A 14,259-nucleotide genomic window follows, 5' to 3' on the forward strand; every position below is an offset into this window, starting at 1 on the left:
TTGTCAGTGTTAGAGTGATGCTTTGTCAAGATAAGAGTGATGCTTTGTCAATGTTAGTGATGCTTTGTCAAGATAAGAGTGATGCTTTGACAGTGTTGGAGTGATGCTTTGTCAGTGTTAGAGTGATGCTTTGTCAAGATAAGAGTGATGCTTTGTCAATGTTAGTGATGCTTTGTCAAGATAAGAGTGATGCTTTGACAGTGTTGGAGTGATGCTTTGTCAGTGTTAGAGTGATGCTTTGTCAAGATAAGAGTGATGCTTTGTCAATGTTAGTGATGCTTTGTCAAGATAAGAGTGATGCTTTGTCGGTGTTAGAGTGATGCTTTGTCAAGATAAGAGCGATGCTTTGTGACGAGTGATGCTTTGTCAGTGTAAGAGTAATGCTTTGTCAGTGTTAGAGTGATGTTTTGTCAAGAGTGATGCTTTGTCAAGATAAGAGTGATGCTTTGACAGTGTTGGAGTGATGCTTTGTCAGTGTTAGAGTGATGCTTTGTCAAGATAAGAGTGATGCTTTGTCAATGTTAGTGATGCTTTGTCAAGATAAGAGTGATGCTTTGACAGTGTTGGAGTGATGCTTTGTCAGTGTTAGAGTGATGCTTTGTCAAGATAAGAGTGATGCTTTGTCAATGTTAGTGTTGCTTTGTCAAGATAAGAGTGATGCTTTGACAGTGTTGGAGTGATGCTTTGTCAAGATAAGAGCGATGCTTTGTGACGAGTGATGCTTTGTCAGTGTAAGAGTGATGCTTTGTCAGTGTTAGAGTGATGTTTTGTCAAGAGTGATGCTTTTTCAAGGTAAGAGTGATGCTTTGTGAGTGATGCTTTGTCAAGATAAGAGTGATGCTTTGACAGTGTTGGAGTGATGCTTTGTCAGTGTTAGAGTGATGCTTTGTCAAGATAAGAGTGATGCTTTGTCAATGTTAGTGATGCTTTGTCAAGATAAGAGTGATGATCCGTCAGTGTTGGAGTGATGCATTGTCAAGTTAAGAGCGATGCTTTGTCAGTGTTAGAGTGATGCTTTGTCAAGATAAGAGTGATGCTTTGTCAATGTTAGTGATGCTTTGTCAAGATAAGAGTGATGCTTTGACAGTGTTGGAGTGATGCTTTGTCAGTGTTGGAGTGATGCTTTGTCAAGATAAGAGTGATGCTTTGTCAATGTTAGTGATGCTTTGTCAAGATAAGAGTGATGCTTTGTCAGTGTTAGAGTGATGCTTTGTCAAGATAAGAGCGATGCTTTGTGACGAGTGATGCTTTGTCAGTGTAAGAGTGATGCTTTGTCAGTGTTAGAGTGATGTTTTGTCAAGAGTGATGCTTTGTCAAGGTAAGAGTGATGCTTTGTGAGTGTTAGAGTGATGCTTTGTCAAGATAAGAGTGATGCTTTGACAGTGTTGGAGTGATGCTTTGTTAGTGTTAGAGTGATGCTTTGTCAGTGTTAGAGTGATGCTTTGTCAAGATAAGAGCGATGCTTTGTCACGAGTGATGCTGTGTCAGTGTTAGAGTGATGCTTTTTCAAGGTAAGATTGATGCTTTGTCAGTGTTAGAGTGATGCTTTTTCAAGATAAGAGTGATGCTTTGTCAGTGTTAGAGTGATGCTTTGTCAAGATAAGAGTGATGCTTTGTCAGTGTTAGAGTGATGCTTTGTCAGTGTTAGAGTGATGCTTTGTCAGTGTTAGAGTAATGCTTTTTCAAGATAAGAGTGATGCTTTGTCAGTGTTACAATGATGCTTTGTCAGTGTTAGAGTGATGCTTTGTCAGTGTTAGAGTGATGCTTTGTCAAGATAAGAGTGATGCTTTGTCAGTGTTAGAGTGATGCTTTGTCAGTGTTAGAGTGATGCTTTGTCAAGATAAGAGTGATGCTTTGTCAGTGTTACAGTGATGCTTTGTCAATGTTAGTGATGCTTTGTCAAGATAAGAGTAATGCTTTGTCAGTGTTGGAGTGATGCTTTGTCAAGAGTGATGCTTTGTTAAGGTAAGAGTGATGCTTTGTCAGTGTTAGAGTGATGCTTTGTCAAGATAAGAGTGATGCTTTGTCAGTGTTAGAGTGATGCTTTGTCAAGATAAGAGTGATGCTTTGTCAATGTTAGTGATGCTTTGTCAAGATAAGAGTGATGCTTTGACAGTGTTGGAGTGATGCTTTGTCAGTGTTAGAGTGATGCTTTGTCAAGATAAGAGTGATGCTTTGTCAATGTTAGTGATGCTTTGTCAAGATAAGAGTGATGCTTTGTCAGTGTTAGAGTGATGCTTTGTCAAGATAAGAGCGATGCTTTGTCAATGTTAGTGATGCTTTGTCAAGATAAGAGTGATGCTTTGTCAGTGTTAGAGTGATGCTTTGTCAAGATAAGAGTGATGCTTTGTCAATGTAAATAATGATGCTCAGTCAAAGTAAGAGTGATGATCCGTCAGTGTTGGAGTGATGCTTTGTCAAGTTAAGAGTGATGCTTTGTCAGTGTTAGAGTGATGCTTTGTCAAGATAAGAGTGATGCTTTGTCAATGTTAGTGATGCTTTGTCAAGATAAGAGTGATGATCTGTTGGTGTTAGAGTGATGCTTTGTCAGTGTTAGAGTGATGCTTTGTCAAGATAAGAGTGATGCTTTGTCAATGTTAGTGATGCTTTGTCAAGATAAGAGTGATGCTTTGTCAGTGTTAGAGTGATGCTTTGTCAAGATAAGAGTGATGCTTTGTCACGAGTGATGCTGTGTCAGTGTTAGAGTGATGCTTTGTCAAGAGTGATGCTTTGTTAAGGTAAGAGTGATGCTTTGTCAGTGTTAGAGTGATGCTTTGTCAAGATAAGTGTGATGCTTTGACAGTGTTGGAGTGATGCTTTGTCAGTGTAAGAGTGATGCTTTGTCAAGATAAGAGTGATGCGTTGTCAATGTTAGTGATGCTTTGTCAAGATAAGAGTGATGCTTTGTCAGTGTTAGAGTGAATCTTTGTCAGTCTTAGAGTGATGCTTTGTCAAGAGTGATGCTTTGTTAAGGTAAGAGTGATGCTTTGTCAGTGTTAGAGTGATGCTTTGTCAAGATAAGTGTGATGCTTTGACAGTGTTGGAGTGATGCTTTGTCAGTGTTAGAGTGATGCTTTGTCAAGATAAGAGTGATGCTTTGTCAATGTTAGTGATGCTTTGTCAAGATAAGAGTGATGCTTTGACAGTGTTGGAGTGATGCTTTGTCAGTGTTAGAGTGATGCTTTGTCAAGATAAGAGTGATGCTTTGTCAATGTTAGTGATGCTTTGTCAAGGTAAGAGTGATGCTTTGTCAGTGTTAGAGTGATGCGTTGTCAATGTTAGTGATGCTTTGTCAAGATAAGAGTGATGATCTGTCAGTGTTAAGGTGATGCTTTGTCAAGATAAGAGTGATGCTTTGTCAATGTTAATGATGCTCAGTCAAAGTAAGAGTGATGATCCGTCAGTGTTGGAGTGATGCTTTGTCAAGTTAAGAGTGATGCTTTGTCAGTGTTAGAGTGATGCTTTGTCAAGATAAGAGTGATGCTTTGTCAATGTTAGTGATGCTTTGTCAAGATAAGAGTGATGATCTGTTGGTGTTAGAGTGATGCTTTGTCAGTGTTAGAGTGATGCTTTGTCAAGATAAGAGTGATGCTTTGTCAATGTTAGTGATGCTTTGTCAAGATAAGAGTGATGCTTTGTCAGTGTTAGAGTGATGCTTTGTCAAGATAAGAGTGATGCTTTGTCACGAGTGATGCTGTGTCAGTGTTAGAGTGATGCTTTGTCAAGAGTGATGCTTTGTTAAGGTAAGAGTGATGCTTTGTCAGTGTTAGAGTGATGCTTTGTCAAGATAAGTGTGATGCTTTGACAGTGTTGGAGTGATGCTTTGTCAGTGTAAGAGTGATGCTTTGTCAAGATAAGAGTGATGCTTTGTCAATGTTAGTGATGCTTTGTCAAGATAAGAGTGATGCTTTGTCAGTGTTAGAGTGAATCTTTGTCAGTCTTAGAGTGATGCTTTGTCAAGAGTGATGCTTTGTTAAGGTAAGAGTGATGCTTTGTCAGTGTTAGAGTGATGCTTTGTCAAGATAAGTGTGATGCTTTGACAGTGTTGGAGTGATGCTTTGTCAGTGTTAGAGTGATGCTTTGTCAAGATAAGAGTGATGCTTTGTCAATGTTAGTGATGCTTTGTCAAGATAAGAGTGATGCTTTGACAGTGTTGGAGTGATGCTTTGTCAGTGTTAGAGTGATGCTTTGTCAAGATAAGAGTGATGCTTTGTCAATGTTAGTGATGCTTTGTCAAGGTAAGAGTGATGCTTTGTCAGTGTTAGAGTGATGCTTTGTCAATGTTAGTGATGCTTTGTCAAGATAAGAGTGATGATCTGTCAGTGTTAAGGTGATGCTTTGTCAAGATAAGAGTGATGCTTTGTCAATGTTAGTGATGCTCAGTCAAAATAAGAGTGATGATCTGTCAGTGTTAGAGTGATGCTTTGTCAAGATAAGAGTGATGCTTTGCCAGTGTTAGAGTGATGCTTTGTCAAGAGTGATGCTTTGTTAAGGTAAGAGTGATGCTTTGTCAGTGTTAGAGTGATGCTTTGTCAAGATAAGATTGATGCTTTGACAGTGCTGGAATGATGCTCTGTCAGTGTTAGAGTGATGCTTTGTCAAGACAAGAGTGATGCTTTGTCAATGTTAGTGGTGCTTTGTCAAGATAAAAGTGATGCTTTGTCAGTGTTAGAGTGATGCTTTGTCAATGTTAGTGATGCTTTGTCAAGATAAGAGTGATGATCTGTCAGTGTTAGAGTGATGCTTTGTCAGTGTTGGAGTGATGCGTTGTCAGTGTCAAAAGTGATGCTTTGTCAAGATAAGAGTGATGCTTTGTCAATGTTAGTGATGCTTTGTCAAGAGTGATGCTTTGTTAAGGTAAGAGTGATGCTTTGTCAGTGTTAGAGTGATGCTTTGTCAAGAGTGATGCTTTGTTAGGGTAAGAGTGATGCTTTGTCAGTGTTGGAGTGATGCTTTGTCAAGTTAAGAGTGATGCTTTGTCAGTGTTAGAGTGATGCTTTGTCAAGAGTGATGCTTTGTTAAGGTAAGAGTGATGCTTTGTCAGTGTTAGAGTGATGCTTTGTCAAGATAAGTGTGATGCTTTGACAGTGCTGGAATGATGCTTTGTCAGTGTTAGAGTGATGCTTTGTCAGTGTTAGAGTGATGCTTTGTCAAGATAAGAGCGATGCTTTGTGACGAGTGATGCTTTGTCAGTGTAAGAGTGATGCTTTGTCAAGATAAGAGTGATGCTTTGTCAATGTTAGTGATGCTTTGTCAAGATAAGAGTGATGATCCGTCAGTGTTGGAGTGATGCTTTGTCAGTGTTAGAGCGATGCTTTGTCAGTGTTAGAGTGATGCTTTGTCAAGATAAGAGTGATGCTTTGTCAATGTTAGTGATGCTTTGTCAAGATAAGAGTGATGCTTTGACAGTGTTGGAGTGATGCTTTGTCAGTGTTAGAGTGATGCTTTGTCAAGATAAGAGTGATGCTTTGTCAATGTTAGTGATGCTTTGTCAAGATAAGAGTGATGCTTTGTCGGTGTTAGAGTGATGCTTTGTCAAGATAAGAGCGATGCTTTGTGACGAGTGATGCTTTGTCAGTGTAAGAGTAATGCTTTGTCAGTGTTAGAGTGATGTTTTGTCAAGAGTGATGCTTTGTCAAGATAAGAGTGATGCTTTGACAGTGTTGGAGTGATGCTTTGTCAGTGTTAGAGTGATGCTTTGTCAAGATAAGAGTGATGCTTTGTCAATGTTAGTGATGCTTTGTCAAGATAAGAGTGATGCTTTGACAGTGTTGGAGTGATGCTTTGTCAGTGTTAGAGTGATGCTTTGTCAAGATAAGAGTGATGCTTTGTCAATGTTAGTGTTGCTTTGTCAAGATAAGAGTGATGCTTTGACAGTGTTGGAGTGATGCTTTGTCAGTGTTAGAGTGATGCTTTGTCAAGACAAGAGTGATGCTTTGTCAATGTTAGTGATGCTTTGTCAAGATAAGAGTGATGCTTTGTCAGTGTTAGAGTGATGCTTTGTCAAGATAAGAGCGATGCTTTGTGACGAGTGATGCTTTGTCAGTGTAAGAGTGATGCTTTGTCAGTGTTAGAGTGATGTTTTGTCAAGAGTGATGCTTTGTCAAGGTAAGAGTGATGCTTTGTGAGTGATGCTTTGTCAAGATAAGAGTGATGCTTTGACAGTGTTGGAGTGATGCTTTGTCAGTGTTAGAGTGATGCTTTGTCAAGATAAGAGCGATGCTTTGTGACGAGTGATGCTTTGTCAGTGTAAGAGTGATGCTTTGTCAGTGTTAGAGTGATGTTTTGTCAAGAGTGATGCTTTGTCAAGGTAAGAGTGATGCTTTGTGAGTGTTAGAGTGATGCTTTGTCAAGATAAGAGTGATGCTTTGACAGTGTTGGAGTGATGCTTTGTCAGTGTTAGAGTGATGCTTTGTCAAGATAAGAGTGATGCTTTGTCAATGTTAGTGATGCTTTGTCAAGATAAGAGTGATGATCCGTCAGTGTTGGAGTGATGCATTGTCAAGTTAAGAGCGATGCTTTGTCAGTGTTAGAGTGATGCTTTGTCAATGTTAGTGTTAATTGGTCAAGATAAGAGTGATGCTTTGACAGTGTTGGAGTGATGCTTTGTCAGTGTTAGAGTGATGCTTTGTCAATTTTAGTGTTGCTTTGTCAAGATAAGAGTGATGCTTTGTCAATGTTAGTGATGCTTTGTAAAGATAAGAGTGATGCTTTGTCAGTGTTAGAGTGATGCTTTGTCAAGATAAGAGCGATGCTTTGTGACGAGTGATGCTTTGTCAGTGTAAGAGTGATGCTTTGTCAGTGTTAGAGTGATGTTTTGTCAAGAGTGATGCTTTGTCAAGGTAAGAGTGATGCTTTGTGAGTGATGCTTTGTCAAGATAAGAGTGATGCTTTGACAGTGTTGGAGTGATGCTTTGTCAGTGTTAGAGTGATGCTTTGTCAAGATAAGAGTGATGATCCGTCAGTGTTGGAGTGATGCATTGTCAAGTTAAGAGCGATGCTTTGTCAGTGTTAGAGTGATGCTTTGTCAAGATAAGAGTGATGCTTTGTCAATGTTAGTGATGCTTTGTCAAGATAAGAGTGATGCTTTGACAGTGTTGGAGTGATGCTTTGTCAAGACAAGAGTGATGCTTTGTCAATGTTAGTGATGCTTTGTAAAGATAAGAGTGATGCTTTGTCAGTGTTAGAGTGATGCTTTGTCAAGATAAGAGCGATGCTTTGTGACGAGTGATGCTTTGTCAGTGTAAGAGTGATGCTTTGTCAGTGTTAGAGTGATGTTTTGTCAAGAGTGATGCTTTGTCAAGGTAAGAGTGATGCTTTGTGAGTGATGCTTTGTCAAGATAAGAGTGATGCTTTGACAGTGTTGGAGTGATGCTTTGTCAGTGTTAGAGTGATGCTTTGTCAAGATAAGAGTGATGCTTTGTCAATGTTAGTGATGCTTTGTCAAGATAAGAGTGATGATCCGTCAGTGTTGGAGTGATGCATTGTCAAGTTAAGAGCGATGCTTTGTCAGTGTTAGAGTGATGCTTTGTCAAGATAAGAGTGATGCTTTGTCAATGTTAGTGATGCTTTGTCAAGATAAGAGTGATGCTTTGACAGTGTTGGAGTGATGCTTTGTCAGTGTTAGAGTGATGCTTTGTCAAGATAAGAGTGATGCTTTGTCAATGTTAGTGATGCTTTGTCAAGATAAGAGTGATGCTTTGTCAGTGTTAGAGTGATGCTTTGTCAAGATAAGAGCGATGCTTTGTGACGAGTGATGCTTTGTCAGTGTAAGAGTGATGCTTTGTCAGTGTTAGAGTGATGTTTTGTCAAGAGTGATGCTTTGTCAAGGTAAGAGTGATGCTTTGTGAGTGATGCTTTGTCAAGATAAGAGTGATGCTTTGACAGTGTTGGAGTGATGCTTTGTCAGTGTTAGAGTGATGCTTTGTCAAGATAAGAGTGATGCTTTGTCAATGTTAGTGATGCTTTGTCAAGATAAGAGTGATGATCCGTCAGTGTTGGAGTGATGCATTGTCAAGTTAAGAGCGATGCTTTGTCAGTGTTAGAGTGATGCTTTGTCAAGATAAGAGTGATGCTTTGTCAATGTTAGTGATGCTTTGTCAAGATAAGAGTGATGCTTTGTCAGTGTTAGAGTGATGCTTTGTCAAGATAAGAGCGATGCTTTGTGACGAGTGATGCTTTGTCAGTGTAAGAGTGATGCTTTGTCAGTGTTAGAGTGATGTTTTGTCAAGAGTGATGCTTTGTCAAGGTAAGAGTGATGCTTTGTGAGTGTTAGAGTGATGCTTTGTCAAGATAAGAGTGATGCTTTGACAGTGTTGGAGTGATGCTTTGTTAGTGTTAGAGTGATGCTTTGTCAGTGTTAGAGTGATGCTTTGTCAAGATAAGAGCGATGCTTTGTCACGAGTGATGCTGTGTCAGTGTTAGAGTGATGCTTTTTCAAGGTAAGATTGATGCTTTGTCAGTTTTAGAGTGATGCTTTTTCAAGATAAGAGTGATGCTTTGTCAGTGTTAGAGTGATGCTTTGTCAAGATAAGAGTGATGCTTTGTCAGTGTTAGAGTGATGCTTTGTCAGTGTTAGAGTGATGCTTTGTCAGTGTTAGAGTGATGCTTTGTCAAGATAAGAGTGATGCTTTGTCAGTGTTACAATGATACTTTGTCAGTGTTAGAGTGATGCTTTGTCAGTGTTAGAGTGATGCTTTGTCAAGATAAGAGTGATGCTTTGTCAGTGTTGGAGTGATGCTTTGTCAGTGTTAGAGTGATGCTTTGTCAAGATAAGAGTGATGCTTTGTCAGTGTTACAGTGATGCTTTGTCAATGTTAGTGATGCTTTGTCAAGATAAGAGTAATGCTTTGTCAGTGTTGGAGTGATGCTTTGTCAAGAGTGATGCTTTGTTAAGGTAAGAGTGATGCTTTGTCAGTGTTAGAGTGATGCTTTGTCAAGATAAGAGTGATGCTTTGTCAGTGTTAGAGTGATGCTTTGTCAAGATAAGAGTAATGCTTTGTCAATGTTAGTGATGCTTTGTCAAGATAAGAGTGATGCTTTGACAGTGTTGGAGTGATGCTTTGTCAGTGTTAGAGTGATGCTTTGTCAAGATAAGAGTGATGCTTTGTCAATGTTAGTGATGCTTTGTCAAGATAAGAGTGATGCTTTGTCAGTGTTAGAGTGATGCTTTGTCAAGATAAGAGCGATGCTTTGTGACGAGTGATGCTTTGTCAGTGTAAGAGTGATGCTTTGTCAAGATAAGAGTGATGCTTTGTCAATGTTAATGATGCTCAGTCAAAGTAAGAGTGATGATCCGTCAGTGTTGGAGTGATGCTTTGTCAAGTTAAGAGTGATGCTTTGTCAGTGTTAGAGTGATGCTTTGTCAAGATAAGAGTGATGCTTTGTCAATGTTAGTGATGCTTTGTCAAGATAAGAGTGATGATCTGTTGGTGTTAGAGTGATGCTTTGTCAGTGTTAGAGTGATGCTTTGTCAAGATAAGAGTGATGCTTTGTCAATGTTAGTGATGCTTTGTCAAGATAAGAGTGATGCTTTGTCAGTGTTAGAGTGATGCTTTGTCAAGATAAGAGTGATGCTTTGTCACGAGTGATGCTGTGTCAGTGTTAGAGTGATGCTTTGTCAAGAGTGATGCATTGTTAAGGTAAGAGTGATGCTTTGTCAGTGTTAGAGTGATGCTTTGTCAAGATAAGTGTGATGCTTTGACAGTGTTGGAGTGATGCTTTGTCAGTGTAAGAGTGATGCTTTGTCAAGGTAAGAGTGATGCTTTGTGAGTGATGCTTTGTCAAGATAAGAGTGATGCTTTGACAGTGTTGGAGTGATGCTTTGTCAGTGTTAGAGTGATGCTTTGTCAAGATAAGAGTGATGCTTTGTCAATGTTAGTGATGCTTTGTCAAGATAAGAGTGATGATCCGTCAGTGTTGGAGTGATGCATTGTCAAGTTAAGAGCGATGCTTTGTCAGTGTTAGAGTGATGCTTTGTCAAGATAAGAGTGATGCTTTGTCAATGTTAGTGATGCTTTGTCAAGATAAGAGTGATGCTTTGTCAGTGTTAGAGTGATGCTTTGTCAAGATAAGAGCAATGCTTTGTGACGAGTGATGCTTTGTCAGTGTAAGAGTGATGCTTTGTCAGTGTTAGAGTGATGTTTTGTCAAGAGTGATGCTTTGTCAAGGTAAGAGTGATGCTTTGTGAGTGTTAGAGTGATGCTTTGTCAAGATAAGAGTGATGCTTTGACAGTGTTGGAGTGATGCTTTGTTAGTGTTAGAGTGATGCTTTGTCAGTGTTAGAGTGATGCTTTGTCAAGATAAGAGCGATGCTTTGTCACGAGTGATGCTGTGTCAGTGTTAGAGTGATGCTTTTTCAAGGTAAGATTGATGCTTTGTCAGTTTTAGAGTGATGCTTTTTCAAGATAAGAGTGATGCTTTGTCAGTGTTAGAGTGATGCTTTGTCAAGATAAGAGTGATGCTTTGTCAGTGTTAGAGTGATGCTTTGTCAGTGTTAGAGTGATGCTTTGTCAGTGTTAGAGTAATGCTTTTTCAAGATAAGAGTGATGCTTTGTCAGTGTTACAATGATGCTTTGTCAGTGTTAGAGTGATGCTTTGTCAGTGTTAGAGTGATGCTTTGTCAAGATAAGAGTGATGCTTTGTCAGTGTTGGAGTGATGCTTTGTCAGTGTTAGAGTGATGCTTTGTCAAGATAAGAGTGATGCTTTGTCAGTGTTACAGTGATGCTTTGTCAATGTTAGTGATGCTTTGTCAAGATAAGAGTAATGCTTTGTCAGTGTTGGAGTGATGCTTTGTCAAGAGTGATGCTTTGTTAAGGTAAGAGTGATGCTTTGTCAGTGTTAGAGTGATGCTTTGTCAAGATAAGAGTGATGCTTTGTCAGTGTTAGAGTGATGCTTTGTCAAGATAAGAGTAATGCTTTGTCAATGTTAGTGATGCTTTGTCAAGATAAGAGTGATGCTTTGACAGTGTTGGAGTGATGCTTTGTCAGTGTTAGAGTGATGCTTTGTCAAGATAAGAGTGATGCTTTGTCAATGTTAGTGATGCTTTGTCAAGATAAGAGTGATGCTTTGTCAGTGTTAGAGTGATGCTTTGTCAAGATAAGAGCGATGCTTTGTGACGAGTGATGCTTTGTCAGTGTAAGAGTGATGCTTTGTCAAGATAAGAGTGATGCTTTGTCAATGTTAATGATGCTCAGTCAAAGTAAGAGTGATGATCCGTCAGTGTTGGAGTGATGCTTTGTCAAGTTAAGAGTGATGCTTTGTCAGTGTTAGAGTGATGCTTTGTCAAGATAAGAGTGATGCTTTGTCAATGTTAGTGATGCTTTGTCAAGATAAGAGTGATGATCTGTTGGTGTTAGAGTGATGCTTTGTCAGTGTTAGAGTGATGCTTTGTCAAGATAAGAGTGATGCTTTGTCAATGTTAGTGATGCTTTGTCAAGATAAGAGTGATGCTTTGTCAGTGTTAGAGTGATGCTTTGTCAAGATAAGAGTGATGCTTTGTCACGAGTGATGCTGTGTCAGTGTTAGAGTGATGCTTTGTCAAGAGTGATGCATTGTTAAGGTAAGAGTGATGCTTTGTCAGTGTTAGAGTGATGCTTTGTCAAGATAAGTGTGATGCTTTGACAGTGTTGGAGTGATGCTTTGTCAGTGTAAGAGTGATGCTTTGTCAAGATAAGAGTGATGCGTTGTCAATGTTAGTGATGCTTTGTCAAGATAAGAGTGATGCTTTGTCAGTGTTAGAGTGAATCTTTGTCAGTCTTAGAGTGATGCTTTGTCAAGAGTGATGCTTTGTTAAGGTAAGAGTGATGCTTTGTCAGTGTTAGAGTGATGCTTTGTCAAGATAAGTGTGATGCTTTGACAGTGTTGGAGTGATGCTTTGTCAGTGTTAGAGTGATGCTATGTCAAGATAAGAGTGATGCTTTGTCAATGTTAGTGATGCTTTGTCAAGATAAGAGTGATGCTTTGACAGTGTTGGAGTGATGCTTTGTCAGTGTTAGAGTGATGCTTTGTCAAGATAAGAGTGATGCTTTGTCAATGTTAGTGATGCTTTGTCAAGGTAAGAGTGATGCTTTGTCAGTGTTAGAGTGATGCTTTGTCAATGTTAGTGATGCTTTGTCAAGATAAGAGTGATGATCTGTCAGTGTTAAGGTGATGCATTGTCAAGATAAGAGTGATCCTTTGTCAATGTTAGTGATGCTCAGTCAAAATAAGAGTGATGATCTGTCAGTGTTAGAGTGATGCTTTGTCAAGATAAGAGTGATGCTTTGCCAGTGTTAGAGTGATGCTTTGTCAAGAGTGATGCTTTGTTAAGGTAAGAGTGATGCTTTGTCAGTGTAAGAGTGATGCTTTGTCAAGATAAGATTGATGCTTTGACAGTGCTGGAATGATGCTCTGTCAGTGTTAGAGTGATGCTTTGTCAAGACAAGAGTGATGCTTTGTCAATGTTAGTGATGCTTTGTCAAGATAAAAGTGATGCTTTGTCAGTTTTAGAGTGATGCTTTGTCAATGTTAGTGATGCTTTGTCAAGATAAGAGTGATGATCTGTCAGTGTTAGAGTGATGCTTTGTCAGTGTTGGAGTGATGCGTTGTCAGTGTCAAAAGTGATGCTTTGTCAAGATAAGAGTGATGCTTTGTCAATGTTAGTGATGCTTTGTCAAGAGTGATGCTTTGTTAAGGTAAGAGTGATGCTTTGTCAGTGTTAGAGTGATGCTTTGTCAAGAGTGATGCTTTGTTAGGGTAAGAGTGATGCTTTGTCAGTGTTGGAGTGATGCTTTGTCAAGATAAGAGTGATGCTTTGTCAGTGTTAGAGTGATGCTTTGTCAAGAGTGATGCTTTGTTAAGGTAAGAGTGATGCTTTGTCAGTGTTAGAGTGATGCTTTGTCAAGATAAGTGTGATGCTTTGACAGTGCTGGAATGATGCTTTGTCAGTGTTAGAGTGATGCTTTGTCAGTGTTAGAGTGATGCTTTGTCAAGATAAGAGCGATGCTTTGTGACGAGTGATGCTTTGTCAGTGTAAGAGTGATGCTTTGTCAAGATAAGAGTGATGCTTTGTCAATGTTAGTGATGCTTTGTCAAGATAAGAGTGATGATCCGTCAGTGTTGGAGTGATGCTTTGTCAGTGTTAGAGCGATGCTTTGTCAGTGTTAGAGTGATGCTTTGTCAAGATAAGAGTGATGCTTTGTCAATGTTAGTGATGCTTTGTCAAGATAAGAGTGATGCTTTGACAGTGTTGGAGTGATGCTTTGTCAGTGTTAGAGTGATGCTTTGTCAAGATAAGAGTGATGCTTTGTCAATGTTAGTGATGCTTTGTCAAGATAAGAGTGATGCTTTGTCGGTGTTAGAGTGATGCTTTGTCAAGATAAGAGCGATGCTTTGTGACGAGTGATGCTTTGTCAGTGTAAGAGTAATGCTTTGTCAGTGTTAGAGTGATGTTTTTTCAAGAGTGATGCTTTGTCAAGATAAGAGTGATGCTTTGACAGTGTTGGAGTGATGCTTTGTCAGTGTTAGAGTGATGCTTTGTCAAGATAACAGTGATGCTTTGTCAATGTTAGTGATGCTTTGTCAAGATAAGAGTGATGCTTTGACAGTGTTGGAGTGATGCTTTGTCAGTGTTAGAGTGATGCTTTGTCAAGATAAGATTGATGCTTTGTCAATGTTAGTGTTGCTTTGTCAAGATAAGAGTGATGCTTTTACAGTGTTGGAGTGATGCTTTGTCAGTGTTAGAGTGATGCTTTGTCAAGATAAGAGCGATGCTATGTGACGAGTGATGCTTTGTCAGTGTAAGAGTGATGCTTTGTCAGTGTTAGAGTGATGTTTTGTCAAGAGTGATGCTTTGTCAAGGTAAGAGTGATGCTTTGTGAGTGATGCTTTGTCAAGATAAGAGTGATGCTTTGACAGTGTTGGAGTGATGCTTTGTCAGTGTTAGAGTGATGCTTTGTCAAGATAAGAGCGATGCTTTCTGACGAGTGATGCTTTGTCAGTGTTAGAGTGATGTTTTGTCAAGAGTGATGCTTTGTCAAGGTAAGAGTGATGCTTTGTGAGTGATGCTTTGTCAAGATAAGAGTGATGCTTTGACAGTGTTGGAGTGATGCTTTGTCAGTGTTAGAGTGATGCTTTGTCAAGATAAGAGCGATGCTTTCTGACGAGTGATGCTTTGTCAGTGTAAGAGTGATGCTTTGTCAGTGTTAGAGTGATGTTTTGTCAAGAGTGATGCTTTGTCAAGGTAAGAGTGATGCTTTGTGAGTGTTAGAGTGATGC

This window comes from Cheilinus undulatus, linkage group 15 (assembly GCF_018320785.1).
Source record: "Cheilinus undulatus linkage group 15, ASM1832078v1, whole genome shotgun sequence".
NCBI classification, from domain to species: Eukaryota; Metazoa; Chordata; class Actinopteri; order Labriformes; family Labridae; genus Cheilinus; species Cheilinus undulatus.